Consider the following 14,486-nt stretch of genomic DNA (forward strand, 5'->3'; position numbering starts at 1 on the left):
TCTTTTCAACATCATTTTGATACTGGGACAATTCTAGTTTTGTGGGTGGGGAGGCGACATTTTTTGGTTTCGCCTATGGCGGCAAGGACCTTATCCAGTGCGATTTACAGGAGAAATTAGTACCTCGCTCAGATTTTTCACATTGTCAGCTCTGGATTCGAACCAGCGACCTTTCAGTTACTGGCCCAATGCTCTTAACCACTAGGCTACCTGCTACTTATAGTGTTCATACTATATGTGGATGGATCTGTGGAAATTCTGCGTTGTATTTTTTTGTCTGTATATTCTGTTTGTGGCAGCACCATTTCAGTCATTCCTATACATGCAAATGTATTTTGGTCAATAAAGATGATTCAGACATGTTAATCTGAGTTTAGCTGTTGAGTTTACATTTTATTATTTGGGACTAGTTATGTACTGGATGAATGGTAGTAGGTTCTCTCCTTTGTGTCTTCATATAATTCAAAATCCCCAATGTGCTGTGTGTGTGTGTCCTTCCCTGGGCTCAACCCTCCAAATACATAACCGACCGTCTCGACCTTATGTAGCAAAATTGGAATATATATATTTTTGACCTTGGATAAACAGTAGAGACTCAGAGCTAGAAACTTGTATATCATACACTACAGTTGAGGAACAATGGGAAAGTAATTCTGCTTTGAAAGTTGATAAACCTTGATTTTGAGAAAATGGCCCTTGAATGTTCTGGTACCTACTGGAGAGCTCTTCTTTGTCTACACCCATTCAGCATCTTTCACACCCTCTTAAACTTTAGCCCCACCCATCTCTTTACAGATTCATATGTGATTCATATGTGCTATGTACTAAACAACCAAAGACTTCAAGACTAAAGGCTGGCTTATAATACAGGTGTGGTTGTAAATTTAATCTGGAGTGCCAGAGTGTGCTCTGGGTGTAGAGTTAATCTGAGTGTTCTGCCCTAACAGCAGCAGTCAAGCACCCGAGCTAACGTTGGCTAGCTTGCTAGCTACTACTTCCAGACACAAATGAGGGAACAGCTCACTCTGACCATTTTAGTCACCCTAGCAGAGCTGGTTAGGCTGTTATGTTATCCAGTGCATTGGTGATTGTAACTGTACTGCTGGTAAAAATGTAATTACGCTTTTTTGCCAACATTTACTGACACCGCTCATACTCAACGGGTGATGAACGTTCATAAATCAGTCAGTTATTCTGCGCTCTGGCACACTCAGACGAGAGTGCTCTGAAATTGGAGTAGATAGACGTAGCTGGTAAATTCGCCCTGGCTCTCGACAGTTGTCGCATTGACAAACATTCTATTAAAATAGTGACTTGCATTGTGGAGTCTTTTGTTTAGATATGTAGCTAACTAGCTAAACAATAAACCATAATCCCAACTCATAACATTACTACCCAGCATGAATCTGCAGGTAGCTAACCAACCAGGTTCAATGTTAGTTATCTAACGTAGAAACTAGTTCATTGCATCCACCGTGGAGCCCGGTTGCATAATATGACTATATTTCCCAGCTGCTTGCTGTAGTTTTGAAGTAATCATGAAAAAACAGGCCTTATTTTAGGGCATTTTTTACCCTGCCAGCACCTATTGAGCACCAACTCGCCTTCCGAACATTCTATTCCCAGCCCATTGTTCTACGTCACAATGTCTGCTTCGCTATTGTTGGCAATGAGACCTGCCCACGTTGCTGGTAGTTAAAATGTAAACAACAAAATATTACTCATGGAACTCGAGGTTGTCCTGTTTATATAGGCGAAATACAGGTATGTCGTCTATTTTGCCAAATATCTCGCAATGTGTATATTTTTTTAAGTCGGGCACCATTTTCAAATCAGGAGAATCTCATCTTTGTAATTATGTAAGTCTGGGCAGCGAGCTCAGTTGTCACCGATCACAAGGCCATAAAAAGTCAAAAGTTCTCATTTTTCCCTACCTTCTCATTACACAGACATAAGCACAGTTGACACCATCGAGGTGCGGATGTTACTTTCTACACAAGTTGTTTTTTTCCAGTTTCATCCGACGAACAGATTGTAGTGGTAAAATAAAAAGGGATACATTATTTTGTGCCATTTAGGCTAAATGGAATTCTAAGCATCACTCAAAACAGGCTCTGCGAACATTAGATTCCATTAATTTGCTATGGGCTCACTCGGGTGAATTTTGACTCGTTCTATTGTCCATCCTACTAACAGTACACTTTAACTTGAAATGAAAATGTACAAAATTTGTAACCTGTAATATCAGAAAATGGAGCTAGCTAGACTCTCCCTCTGTCACGGATGCCATGGTTGCCCTTCGTTTGAAGATGCAATCTGGACAGGTGTTTTATACAAACGGCCTTCTGTGTTCCCTTTTCGGCTCTCGATTGCAAATATGCAGACAAACGCCAGAATTTTCTCCATCTCCTCAGCTATCATACTCTAAATCCACTGATTTCAAATCTCGGCTCTCCAGAAAGTGAAGAGCAACCCTTATGCAGCTCTACTACGTGATATCTTTTTTTTTTAAGTCGCGTTAGAAAGGATTACCTACACATACTGACTAGCTCATATTATAGACAGAAGTGTGCTACATGACACACCAATCCGAACTCGTCGCTCGGGATGTCCAGCCTACTGGAGGTTGCTGTCTTTTTCCATGGCTAAACCAACTAGGCTCGTAATTGCATTTACTAAATGGCATACACATTTGTTATTAAGGCACATGAAAGTTCACATGTTCCAGAAGGCATTTCTGCCAAAAAACGCATTTTGATCAAAATAAAGGTTACGTTCAAATGGCGCTCATGTGAATTAGTGATGCGCAACATACGCCTAGTTTCCTGAAACGAGACACATATTGGATCCTGCCTGCAATTAGTGGACTTGTTTTATGGTGTTTTCTAGAGCTGACTGTCTGCTTTTCATTTTGTGCAGTGCATCGCAAATAAAAGGTTCATAATAGTAATCACAACACTGGACTGGCCAATGGCAGGAATTTGTCCATCACTCCCACATCAGCCGGATATCCAAACCCAAAAGGTGCCTAGACTTGGGAGAGAGCAATTTGAGAGATTGAGAACTTGACAATGACAAGTGACTATGGCTGGTGGACAATTTAATGTGTTCAAATAAATTAATCACGTTTCTTTGCTTAATGTTCTACATGTACTGTTTAAGACATTTTTAATCTGTGAAAATGATGTTCTACTCGCTCAAAGTCACACTTGCAAGCTATTAAATTTAAATTTGCGCACGACTGGCCTGTGCACTCGCGGGACCGGTCCTCTCGCTCAACCATTTTCTTCTCTCTCGACTCAGTGTTTGCTCGCGCAATGATGTTTCATCTCGTGCTCGTTCAACTTTTTCAGATTTGACACCATAAACATTCTACCCGCATTTGGCAGGTGTTAAAGGCATATTATGGGATTTTGGCAAGGATGCCCTTTATCTACATCCCCAGAAGCTATCTGCTAGCATGCCCTAATAGACTAAAATGTGTAACATACCTGCGATCGATCGACCACAGGTATGTTACACATTTTAGTAATCCCAAAACTTTGATAGATCGATAGATCGTGTTGACACTTAACAAATGTCATTATCTATCGGCCTAGAGGGAGAAAAGTGGGAAAGGGTTCAAAGGCTACCTGTAAATACCAGGAAAGTCTGAGTGAGAAGAGAGGTGATCATACAGAGCGCCATGCTCTCTAAACAGTTCAGGACTCTTATGTTATGAAGATATGTTTAACGCAGATATTAGGTTCAACCACTGGCATAGTTCAATGTGTAGAGCTCCACTACAGCAGGCAAAGGGCAGTGTGTAATGTCAGAAGGCAATGTGTACTTTGCAGAATACCTGATATGGCAGCCCCCAAAACAAACTTGCACTGACCATCCACTCCAATATTATCATCTGGATTTGGTGCAGATGGTCTGAGAATAGGCCTACAGGCCTGAGACTTAGTAGTGCCTCTACATTTGACTTGAGCTAAAATGCACTCTCCTAATCTGTAGGCTACTGCTGTGCATAAAGAAGTTGTTGTACTATAACTGATTAACCAGCACAGTAAATGGCAGAGACCGTGTGTTCCATGGGGCTGGGTATGAACAGGAAACTGTCTATGGGAGGGAGGTCACATCCGACACTCCTTGTGTCATAGCCACTGTTGTAAAACCCCATTCCGTGGAACACACACACACACAGTTCAGGACTAGGTTGTTTTCACTAGCTCAGATGAATAAATTGTATCAAAATGACAATAGGCCACCAGATTAGTTTTTAGGGTGAGAAAGTTAATTAGCTGGAATAATACAATTCATTGCAAAACTTTTTTCTGTGAATGGCTTCCTTGTCAAGGACCAGGGTTGTTTGTGGAGAACAGCCACTGGGGACTTCATATTAGGCTAGAACAAAAAAACATTTGTGTGAAACATATTTTATATACAATGACTTCAGTATAAACAGGCAACCTGTCAAACTCCTGCGCCTCGACCGGTTGTTTATGACGTTTTATTTTGTTCATAAGTGTTTGTGTCAACACCTGCTACCGACTAGCTAGCTAGGTTGCAATGGAGCCCGCTTTGCCTGGAATAGCTAATGAACATTTCCAGCGCGTAGAAGCTAGCTGTGTTTATTACGCTCTTGTCCGGGACAATATTGACAATCCAGAGTATCAATGCGGCAATTGTTTGCGGAGGATTACAGGAATGAGTTGGCCATCCTTAGCAAGTAAATTTCAATTCTGCACAAAATTATGGGGAAAAAGCTAATTGGAAGGTCCTCGTTCTCAACTCCTGTGGCTGGATGCCGCTCGGGCTTGATGGATGTATCCCCTCCTTGTCATCTATCCCTATCCGAACGGCCTGTGCTACCTGGAACTTACCAGCCAAGGAAGTCATCTCCATCGGCTTCTCCTCCATCTTGTAATTGGAGTAGACTGAGAACAGCAAGAGGATTGTTTCAAATCAGCGCTTGATTTGAAACCAAAGGCAGCATCATGCTGCTAAGCAGACTGGAGTGTCTGCGACAGGTCCAGAGCAGATTGACATGAGGAATAGCGTCGCCACCCTGGTGTCTGATCTACCTGCACCTTCGTCGCTGGGACTGCGATGGCTGTGCTGACTCCAGCTACACTGACTCTAGCAATGGCTTTGTCGTAGAGTTCGGCTCCTTTCCCGCTCTCTGGACCTGATGGGGCACTGCCTGCTGTGAGAGGTCTGGACCCATTGCCAGGAGCTGCGGGCGTATGGTATCCTGCTTCTCTTGGGCCTGTGAAAGGTTCCACAAATTGTGTGAGGGGTAGGAATGGGCAGATTTCTCCATCCCCGTCGCACGCCGTTGTACTGGGCAGTTCAATGGTGAGAAATGTCTCAGTCCCTGGAGCAAAAATGTTGTGCTATCCAGGAGCAGAGGACCTTAATAAACTGCTCCCAAACATTTTAAAACGGCATCAGGAAATTGAGTCTATCATAGTTAATGTGGGATTGAATGACATTATCAAAAGGCAGCTCAGAACAGCTGACGATCAATTTTAAAGAACTTATTGGGTCTCTGCTTTACACTAACAAAACGCTCCACAATATCTGGCACTGGGCCCTCCCTTAATCGTGGCATTGAACATTTCAGCAGACTCTTAGCCCTCCATAACTGGCTACGTGACTATTGCAGCTCTGCGGGTATAACGTTTTACAATTTTGATACCTTCTGGAAACAAAGAGTGTTTTATAAGGAGGATGGGATCCACCCAAATCATTTGGGTTCCTGGATCCTTTCACAGCATCATAAGCATTTCACAGCATTGAGACAATGACTTATCAATGACCCAAGCCCAGATCCATTAATTCATACCATTGTGTCACTGAGTTGTCATAATGCTTGAACAAATGTACATTATCCCAGGGGCTTTGGAAGACAATGTAAGTAACCTCATATGTCCCTCCAACTCCCCCAAATGCCTCTGCTGATCCTACAGCTATTTTATGCAGTAATCATGTCCCTATGAAGCAGAGTTATACTGTTATCACTGAGGCGGTGTGCCCTAGTAGGAAGTCCACTGTGTGCAGCTCACCCTGCACTAACATAAATAACATGAGCATGTCTACCTCTGCTAAGCTTCCCAGTAAACCAATGAAAACTATCAAGCATCCCAGAAAAGTGCTAAGTTAACATATGTAGCTTAAAAAACAAGGTTAATGAAATCACTCATTTGCTAGTAACAGATTACATTCATATTGTCATCTCTGAAACAAATTTAGATAATACCTTTGATGATACAGTGGTAGCAATGCATGGCTATAACATCTACAGAAAAGACAAATGCCAATGGTGGAGGTGATGCCATTTATATTCAGAACCATATTCCTGTGAAGCTTAGAGAGGATCTCATGTTAACTACAGTTGAAGTAATGTGGCTACAGCTTCACCTGCCTCACCTAAAGCCCATTCTTGTGAGAAGCTGCTATTGACTACCAAGTGCTAACAGTCAGTATCTGGATAATGTGTGTGAAATTATTGATAATGTATGTGCCATCAACAGAGAGATATATTTTCTGGGTGATTTCAATATTTTCTGGATTTCATCAAGCTGCCCACTCAAGAAAAAGCTTCAAACTGTAACTAGTGCCCGAAATCTGGTTTAGGTTATCAATCAACCTACCAGGGTAGTTACAAACAGCACAGGAATGAAATCATCAACATGTATTGATCACATCTTTACTAATGCTGCAGAAATGAACTTTAATGCAGTATCCAAATCCATTGGATGTAGTGATCACAATATAGTAGCCATACATAGGAAAACCAAAGTTCCAAAGACTTAGTCTAATATAGTGTATAAGAGGTCATACAATAAGTTTTGTAGTGATTCTTATGTTGTTGATGTAAAAAAAAAAAAAAGGTCTGTGGTGTGTAATGAGGAGCAATCAAACGCTTCACTTGAATAAGCCATTTCATAAGTGTGTCCAGTTACTAATAAGCATGCATCCATTAAGGAAATTACAACAAAAAACGTAAATCCCAATGGACTGATGGGGACTTGAAAAACGTTATGGTTAAGAGGGATGAGGCAAAAAGAAATGGCAAATATGTCTTGCTGCAGAACCGATTGGCAAATGTATTGTAAAATTGAGAAGTCATGTGACTAAACTGAATATAAAGATTAAGAAAGTACACTCTCAAACAAAGATAAAAGACAAAAGAATTATAGTAAAAACCTTTGGAACACCTTAAATAGATTTCTGGGCAAATAGATAAACTCAGCTCCATCACTCATTGAATCAGATGGCTCATTCATCACAAAACCCACTGACATTGCCAATTACTTTAATGATTTTTTTCTTTGGCAATATTAGCAAACGCTGACACTATACATCCAAGTATAACTGATCAAATTATGAAAGACAAACATTGCAATTCTGAAATGTTATTTATTTTACCAAGTAAGTTGACTGAGAACACATTCTCATTTAGAGCAACTGTACCATAAAGGGAGTGTGGAAGAGGTGAAAAAAATGGTTGTCTATCAATAATGACAAACGACCAGGGTCTGATAACCTGGATGGAAAATTACTGAGGATAACAGCAGATGATATTGCCACTCCCATTTGCCATATCTTCAATCAAAGCTTACTAGAAAGTGTGTTCCCTCAGGCCTGGAGGGATCAAAAGTCATTCCGCTCCCCAAGAATAGTAAATCCCCCTTTACTGGCTCAAATAGTCAACCAAAATCAGCCTGTTACCAACCCTTAGAAAAGTTTTTGTTGTTGTTGACCAGATAGCATTTTACTGAAAACAAATTGATAAAAACAGACTTTCAGCACGCTTCTAGGGAAGGACATTCAACAAGCACAGCACTTGGCTGATAGAAATTTATGATAAAAAGATTGTGGGATATGTTTTGTTAGACTTCAGTGCGGCTTTTGATATTATCGATCATAGTCTGCTGATGGGAAAAAAATGGTGTTTTGGCTTTACACCCCCTGCTATATTGTGGATAAAGAGTTACCGGTCTAACAGAACACAGAGGGTGTGTTCTTTAAATGGTAGCCATTCCAACATAATACAGGTAGAAATCAGGAATTCCACAGAGCAGCTAACAAGGCCCCTTTTTATTTTTTACCTCCTTTTTCTACCCAATTTTGGAATATCTAAATCGGTAGTCTCATCGCTGCAACTCTCCAACAGAATCGGGAGGCGAAGATTGAGAGCCATGCATCCTCCAAAACATGACCTGCTAAGCCGCACTGCTTCTTGACACACTGGTTGCTTAACTCCGGAAGCCAGCCTCACCAACGAGTCAGAGGAAACACCATCCAACTGATGACCGAAATCAGCTTGCAGGCGCCCGGCCCGCCACAAGGTGTCACTAGAGCACGATGAGCCAAGGAAATCTCCCGAGCCAGACCCTCCCCTAACCCGGACGAAGCTGGGCTAGAATGTTTATAGAGCTGTTATCTTCCGAATAAACTCTTAAAGACCTAGTAATATTTTACATCAATAGCAGTCAATATTAATCGTCACCTTATTTCAGTCTCAACCAAGAATTTACAACTTTCAGAAATCTTCACGAACCCTGGCTAACAAGTTGAATCAGCAATACAAACGTTGGTTTAATTATTTATTTACTAAATAATCACACAGAATTACATATACAAATGATGCAAATGATGTCATACAGAAAACGTCCCTGGTGGACGGAGCCGACATTGACGGCTGGTTACACAAAAGGAAAGGGGGTTGGGTTTGAGTGAAAGAGCGGGAAGCCTGAGGAACAAAGGGAGAAGCTATGCTATCGTAAATACAGTATCTTATGCAATCTAAATTACCGCACATTTGGAAAAGGAAAATGCAATAAATATTTACTCTGAGCTGCGCTTCGGTAGGTTGGTCTTAGATGCTGGCCGTGTTGCCCAACAGAGATCTTCCTGTCCTCGGAAGAATGTCTCTGTTAGTAAACTGGCTCGTTGTAGTATCGACGTTGTGTGTTAGACTGGATCCGTCGTCCGTCCTTTCCTAGCCCACGTTTACAGCGGCTGCTGCTAACTCAATGGCTAGGAGGTATCACTTCTGTAGTGAGTAAGAGTTCAAAGTTCATACCATTCGCAAACCAAAGCTCACTCTGAGGTATGTTTAGTTCTGTAGTTGACATGTTCGTCCTTTTAACGTGGGACCATTGTCCTCACGTCCTCGGAACCGGAGGTTACATTTTCGTCAAGGGCTTTATATAGTGGTAGGAGAGAGGGCATGTTCATAGTTTTACAACCAATGTCTCTTCACATGGGCGGGCCCCTGAGTGAGCAGAGCTTTACCCTTATGAAAACCAAATTCTCTCATTTGGAAGCTAAAATTTCATTTAATCTTTTCACAAATAGTTTCATATTTAAACATTTAAATTGCACAACAATTCCATGTGTATCTGATAACTATAATGTGTAGACTTTCCAGGATACAGTTTGTCATCCTATCTTTAATAAGAATGTCTCAGATGACAACCGAACTGACATCATATTCATTAAGTACCAACACATATTTTCAACTGGTTGGATTACCTAAATATGGTTCCAGCCAACATGTCAGATTTCAAAAAGGCTTTTCCGCGAAAGCAAACAATGCTATTATCTGAGGATAGCACCTCTGTAAACAAAGAGAGAAAAGCATATTTCAACTCTGCAGGCGCGACACAAAACGCAGAAATAAAAATATAATTCATGCCTTACCTTTGACGAGCTTCTTTTGTTGGCACTCCAATATGTTCCATAAACATCACAAATGGTCCTTTTTAATTCCGTTAATATATATCCAAAATGTCCATTTATTTGGCACGTTTGATCCAGAAAAACACCGGTTCCAACTTGCGCAACGTGACTGCAAAATATCTCAAAAGTTACCTGTAAACTTTGCCAAAACATTTCAAACTACTTTTGTAATACAACTTTAGGTATTTTTTTTACGTAAATAATCGATAAAATTGAAGACGGGATGATCTGTGTTCAATACAGGAGGAAAACAAACTGTAGCTAGCTTTCTGGTCACGCGCCTCTAACATTACACTACAAGTGACCCTCGTTCTGAACAGGGTTACTTCTTCATTACACAAAGGAATAACCTCAACCAATTTCTAAAGACTGTTGACATCCAGTGGAAGCGGTAGGAACTGCAAGAAGGTGCCTTAGAAATCTTGATTCCCAATGAAAATCCATTGAAATGAGAGTGACTTAAAAATAAAAAATCTGAATGGTTTGTCCTCTGGGTTTTGCCTGCTACATAAGTTCTGTTATACTCACAGACATGAATCGAACAGTTTTAGACACTTCAGAGTGTTTTCTATCCAAATCTACTAATAATATGCATTTCTTATCTTCTGGGGATGAGTAGCAAGCAGTTGAATTTGGGCATGCATTTCATCCGGATGTGAAAATACTGCCCCCTGTCACCAAGAACTTAAAAACATCCTAAAGATTGATTCTATACTTCGTTTCACATGTTTCTACGACCTGTAATATAACTTTTTTGACTTTTTGTCCATACTTTCCGCTGGACTTGCACTCGTGTCATAATTTATCGAACAAATCAAACATTTATTGCGGAACTGGGATTCCAGGGAGTGCATTTAGATGATCATCAAAGGTAAGTGAATATTTATAATGCTATTTCTGACTTCTGTTGACTGCACAACATGGCTGATATCTGTTTGGCTTGTTTTTGTCTCTGAGCGCAGTACTCAGATTATAGCATGGTTTGCTTTTTCGGTAAAGCTTTTTTGAAATCTGACGCAGCGGTTACATTAAGGAGAAGTTTACCTAAAGTTCCATGTATAGCATGTTTTTGGAACTACTGAACATAACGCGCCAATGTATACTGTGATTTTTTAATATAAATATGAACTTTATCGAACAAAACATACACAATACATGTAACATAAAGTCTTATGAGTGTCATCTGATGAAGATCAAAGGTTAGTGATTAATTTCTCTATTTCTGCTTTTTGTGACTCCTCTCTTTGGCTGGGAAAATGACTGTTTTTCTGTGAATAGGCACTCACCTAACAATCGTTTGTGGTGCTTTCGCCGTAAAGCCGGACACTGTGGTGGGATTAACAAGAAGTGTATCTTTAAAATGGTGTAAAATTCTTGTATATTTGAGGAATTTTAATTATGAGATTTCTGTTTGAATTTGGCGCCCTGCACTTTCACTGGCTGTTGTCATATCGATCCCGTTAGCAGGATCTCAGCCAGAAGTTAACCACATGAAAGGCATGAACTCTGCTTTGTTTTTTTGCGCAGGCTGTACACACTTCAGTCTCTCGTTCACAATTTGGCAAGCACTTGATAATGACTCAAATTTCCTGGCTGCATTCTTTGTGTGGCGGCCACAATGCCCCCTAAAAAAATCCATGCCTTTTGTGGCTAGTGGCCGTTGTGCCCTTCGGCTGAATATAATAATTATAATTCCCTTCTCCCGGCTGCATGCCAAAGCACCTCTCACTCATATGGCTCTGTCACATGATCGGGTCTTTCTCACAGGCTGCAAGTAAAGACAGACATCTGGGACACAACTTAGAGCGTCCTTATCCAATTCCAAGGCTCATAAAAGCACTAGACCTAGAGTTGACATGTACCAATTGCACTGGGCTTTGACATCATGTTACCACAACAGCTGTGTGTCAATACACAACATGCACATTGGGAACCCAATTCCCCATCACAAAGCATAACATCTTTGAATAAATGTTAAATATAGCCTATTGTTCAGCTTTTTAAAGTCAGTCTGTGTTGACATCTTTGGGAGAATAGTCAAAAAGAGGTTCCATCTTTGAGTGAAAGCACTAATCTTACAGTTCAGAGCCTTTGTATGATTATCTTTAGGATATCTGGTCAATGTTTCTGACTTGACTGTGATTCACCTGCTCATTCAACCATACACCTGGACTAAGTCTATAGTACAGTGCCTTCAGAAAGTATTCATACCCCTGGACTTATTCCACATTTTGTTGTGTTACAACCTAAATTCAAAATGGATTAAATATATATTCCCCCACCCATCTACACACACACACACACACACACACACACACACACACAAAATACCCCATAATGACAAAGTGAAAATCTGTTTTTAGAAATGTTTGCTAATTTATTGAAAATGAAATACAGAAACATCTCATTTACATAAGTAAGTATAACCCTGAGTCAATACATGTTAGAATCACCTTTGGCAGTGATTACAGCTGAGTCTTTCTGGGTCTCCAAGAGCTTTGCACACCTGGATTGTACAATATTTGCACATTATTCTTTTTAATTTCTTCAAGCTCTGTCAAGTTGGCGATTGATTATCGCTTGACAGCCATTTAAGCCTTGCCATATATTTCCAAGCCAATTTAAGTCAAAACTGTAACTCGGCAACTCAGTGACATTCAATGTCATCTTGGTATGAAACTCCAGTGTATATTTGGCCTTGTGGTTTAGGTTACTAACCTGCTGAAAGGTGAATTTGTCTCCCAGTGTCTGTTGGAAAGCAGACAACCAGGTTTTCCTTTAGGATTTTGCCCATGCTTAGCTCCATTCGGTTTCTTTTTATGAATAAATAAAAACTTCCTAGTCCTTGCCGATGACAAGCATACCCATAACATGATGCAGCCACCACACGTTAAAATATTAAGTGGTATTCAAGGATGTTTGCCCCAAACATGAACTTCGTCTTGAAACGTTAAGTTAATTTCGTTGCAGTTTTACTTTAGTACCTTATTGCAAACAAGATGCATGTTTTTTAATACTTTTATTCTGTACAGGCTTCCTTTTTTTCACTCTGTAATTTATGTTAGTATTGTGGAGTAATTGCAATGTTGTTGATACATCCTCAGTGTTCCCCTATCACAGCCATTAAACTGTATAACTGTTTTAAAGTCACTATTGGCCTAATGGTGAAATCCCTGAGCAGTTTCCTTCCTCTGCCTTTCTTTTCGAGGCATTCGAAAACATCTCTGGTCTTTGTGGTTGTATCTGTGTTTCAAATCCACTGCTTGACTGAGGGACCATACAGATAATTGTATGTGTGGGATACAGACATGAGGTAGTCAATTCAACAATCATGTTAAACACGGTTTTGCACAGAGTGACTCCATGCAACTTATGTTACTTGTTAAGCACATGTATGCTCCTGAAATTCTTTAGGCTTGCCATACCTAAGGGTTTCAGCTTAACACTTTTAAAAACATAATTTCACTGACATTATAGACATTTTTTGTAAGCCAGTAACACAAAATCTCAATTTAATCAATTTTAAACTCAACACAACAAAATGTGTAAAAAGTCAGGGGGTGTGAATACTTTCTGGGGGAACTCTGGGTGTGTTAATACGAGTCATGAGACCTGTAACATAGAACATTTCTGGGCAAAAGGTGAGTTATAAAAATAACTTGCTATAACTATTTACTTTAATAGGGCTAATATCGAGGATGTATTTATGACTAACACTACACCTTAAAACTAATCAAAGAGTGCATGCCGAATATAGTCTTGTCCCACCACCCTACCTGCTACTAAAGGTGGCTGGCTAGTTAGTTTACTAGCGGGCTTCACTTGTTTATGACTGACCTCACCCATGAAGAACAACTCAACAGTGAATGCTCCTTGCCCAAGTTGAAATACCAATACACGACTTACCTGGTTGTAGTGGTATTTCTTTTTAGTCTACACCGTTAGAAATGTATCCAAAGTATATTTGATTTGATTCCATATGATTTTACGGCTCTACCTGTTACGTGTACTGACTAGTGAGCGCGATAATCCATGCAAACTGGCTCCACCAAGTACCTGGCTGCTGCGACTGGTTGAGTAACACGTGACCATAGAGATCCTATTAAATTACTAGAGTTAATTAAACCCTCAAAAATTCCAGAATGGATTGTGATTTGAGGGAATACGGCCATGACTGGTAGACTTTTCGTCGCAGCGATTATACTTTATATTGACCACGCAAGTGGCCGCTTTAACAAGGAAAATAAATGTATTCAAAAATGGAAGGCAGTCGGGAGGAGGTAAGATCAGGTGTTACCATTCTAGCCAAAGAGAGGGCAGATATGCATGTGAACAACAGGCACATTTCCGATATAAAGTGTTTTATCTCAAAGTTGGCGGAATGTCAAGTGTCCTACTTGTATCAGTACACTCTTAACACGTATCTATCTGGTTTGTTTACCAATGACACTCTCTCATTGACCTCAATGCAAAAACTCATCGCTTGGTGAGCAGAAAAAAAGCCACCTGCTGGAGAAGACAGATTTTGGACCTAGTTACCCCTCTTGCTTCGACTCTTCCTCTCTGCCCTACCCCTAACCCTTTTCTTGACCTTAACCTAAGTATCGTAACCTCCCACGTTAATTATTCTAACCTGCTACGAAAAAGTCACTGTAGTTATATTCCCTCTAGTCAGAGCCTCCAGAATGGTGTGAAAATGGCAGCTATATTGTTCAGGGAGACAACCAAACCAGTCTAATTTGAATTAG

General features: G+C 40.4%; 1 protein-coding gene across 6 annotated transcripts in view; it reads right to left on the bottom strand.

The window, feature by feature from the left end:
- Window positions 1–13,825, bottom strand: part of si:ch211-129c21.1 (semaphorin-4E) — a 29,176-nt gene extending 15,351 nt beyond the window's left edge. For 2 of the 6 annotated variants that reach the window (XM_020492522.2, XM_020492519.2), the window contains exon 1: window positions 13,645–13,757. The gene's annotated coding sequence lies outside the window, so the exon portion shown is untranslated. Of the gene's footprint in view, window positions 1–13,644 lie in introns of all 6 variants that reach the window. The other 4 variants (XM_031833286.1, XM_020492518.2, XM_020492520.2 and 1 more) reach the window with 4 other exon arrangements.
- Between the last annotated feature and the right edge of the window lie 661 nt (window positions 13,826–14,486).

This window comes from Oncorhynchus kisutch, linkage group LG10 (genome assembly GCF_002021735.2).
Source record: "Oncorhynchus kisutch isolate 150728-3 linkage group LG10, Okis_V2, whole genome shotgun sequence".
In the NCBI taxonomy this organism is placed as follows: domain Eukaryota; kingdom Metazoa; phylum Chordata; class Actinopteri; order Salmoniformes; family Salmonidae; genus Oncorhynchus; species Oncorhynchus kisutch.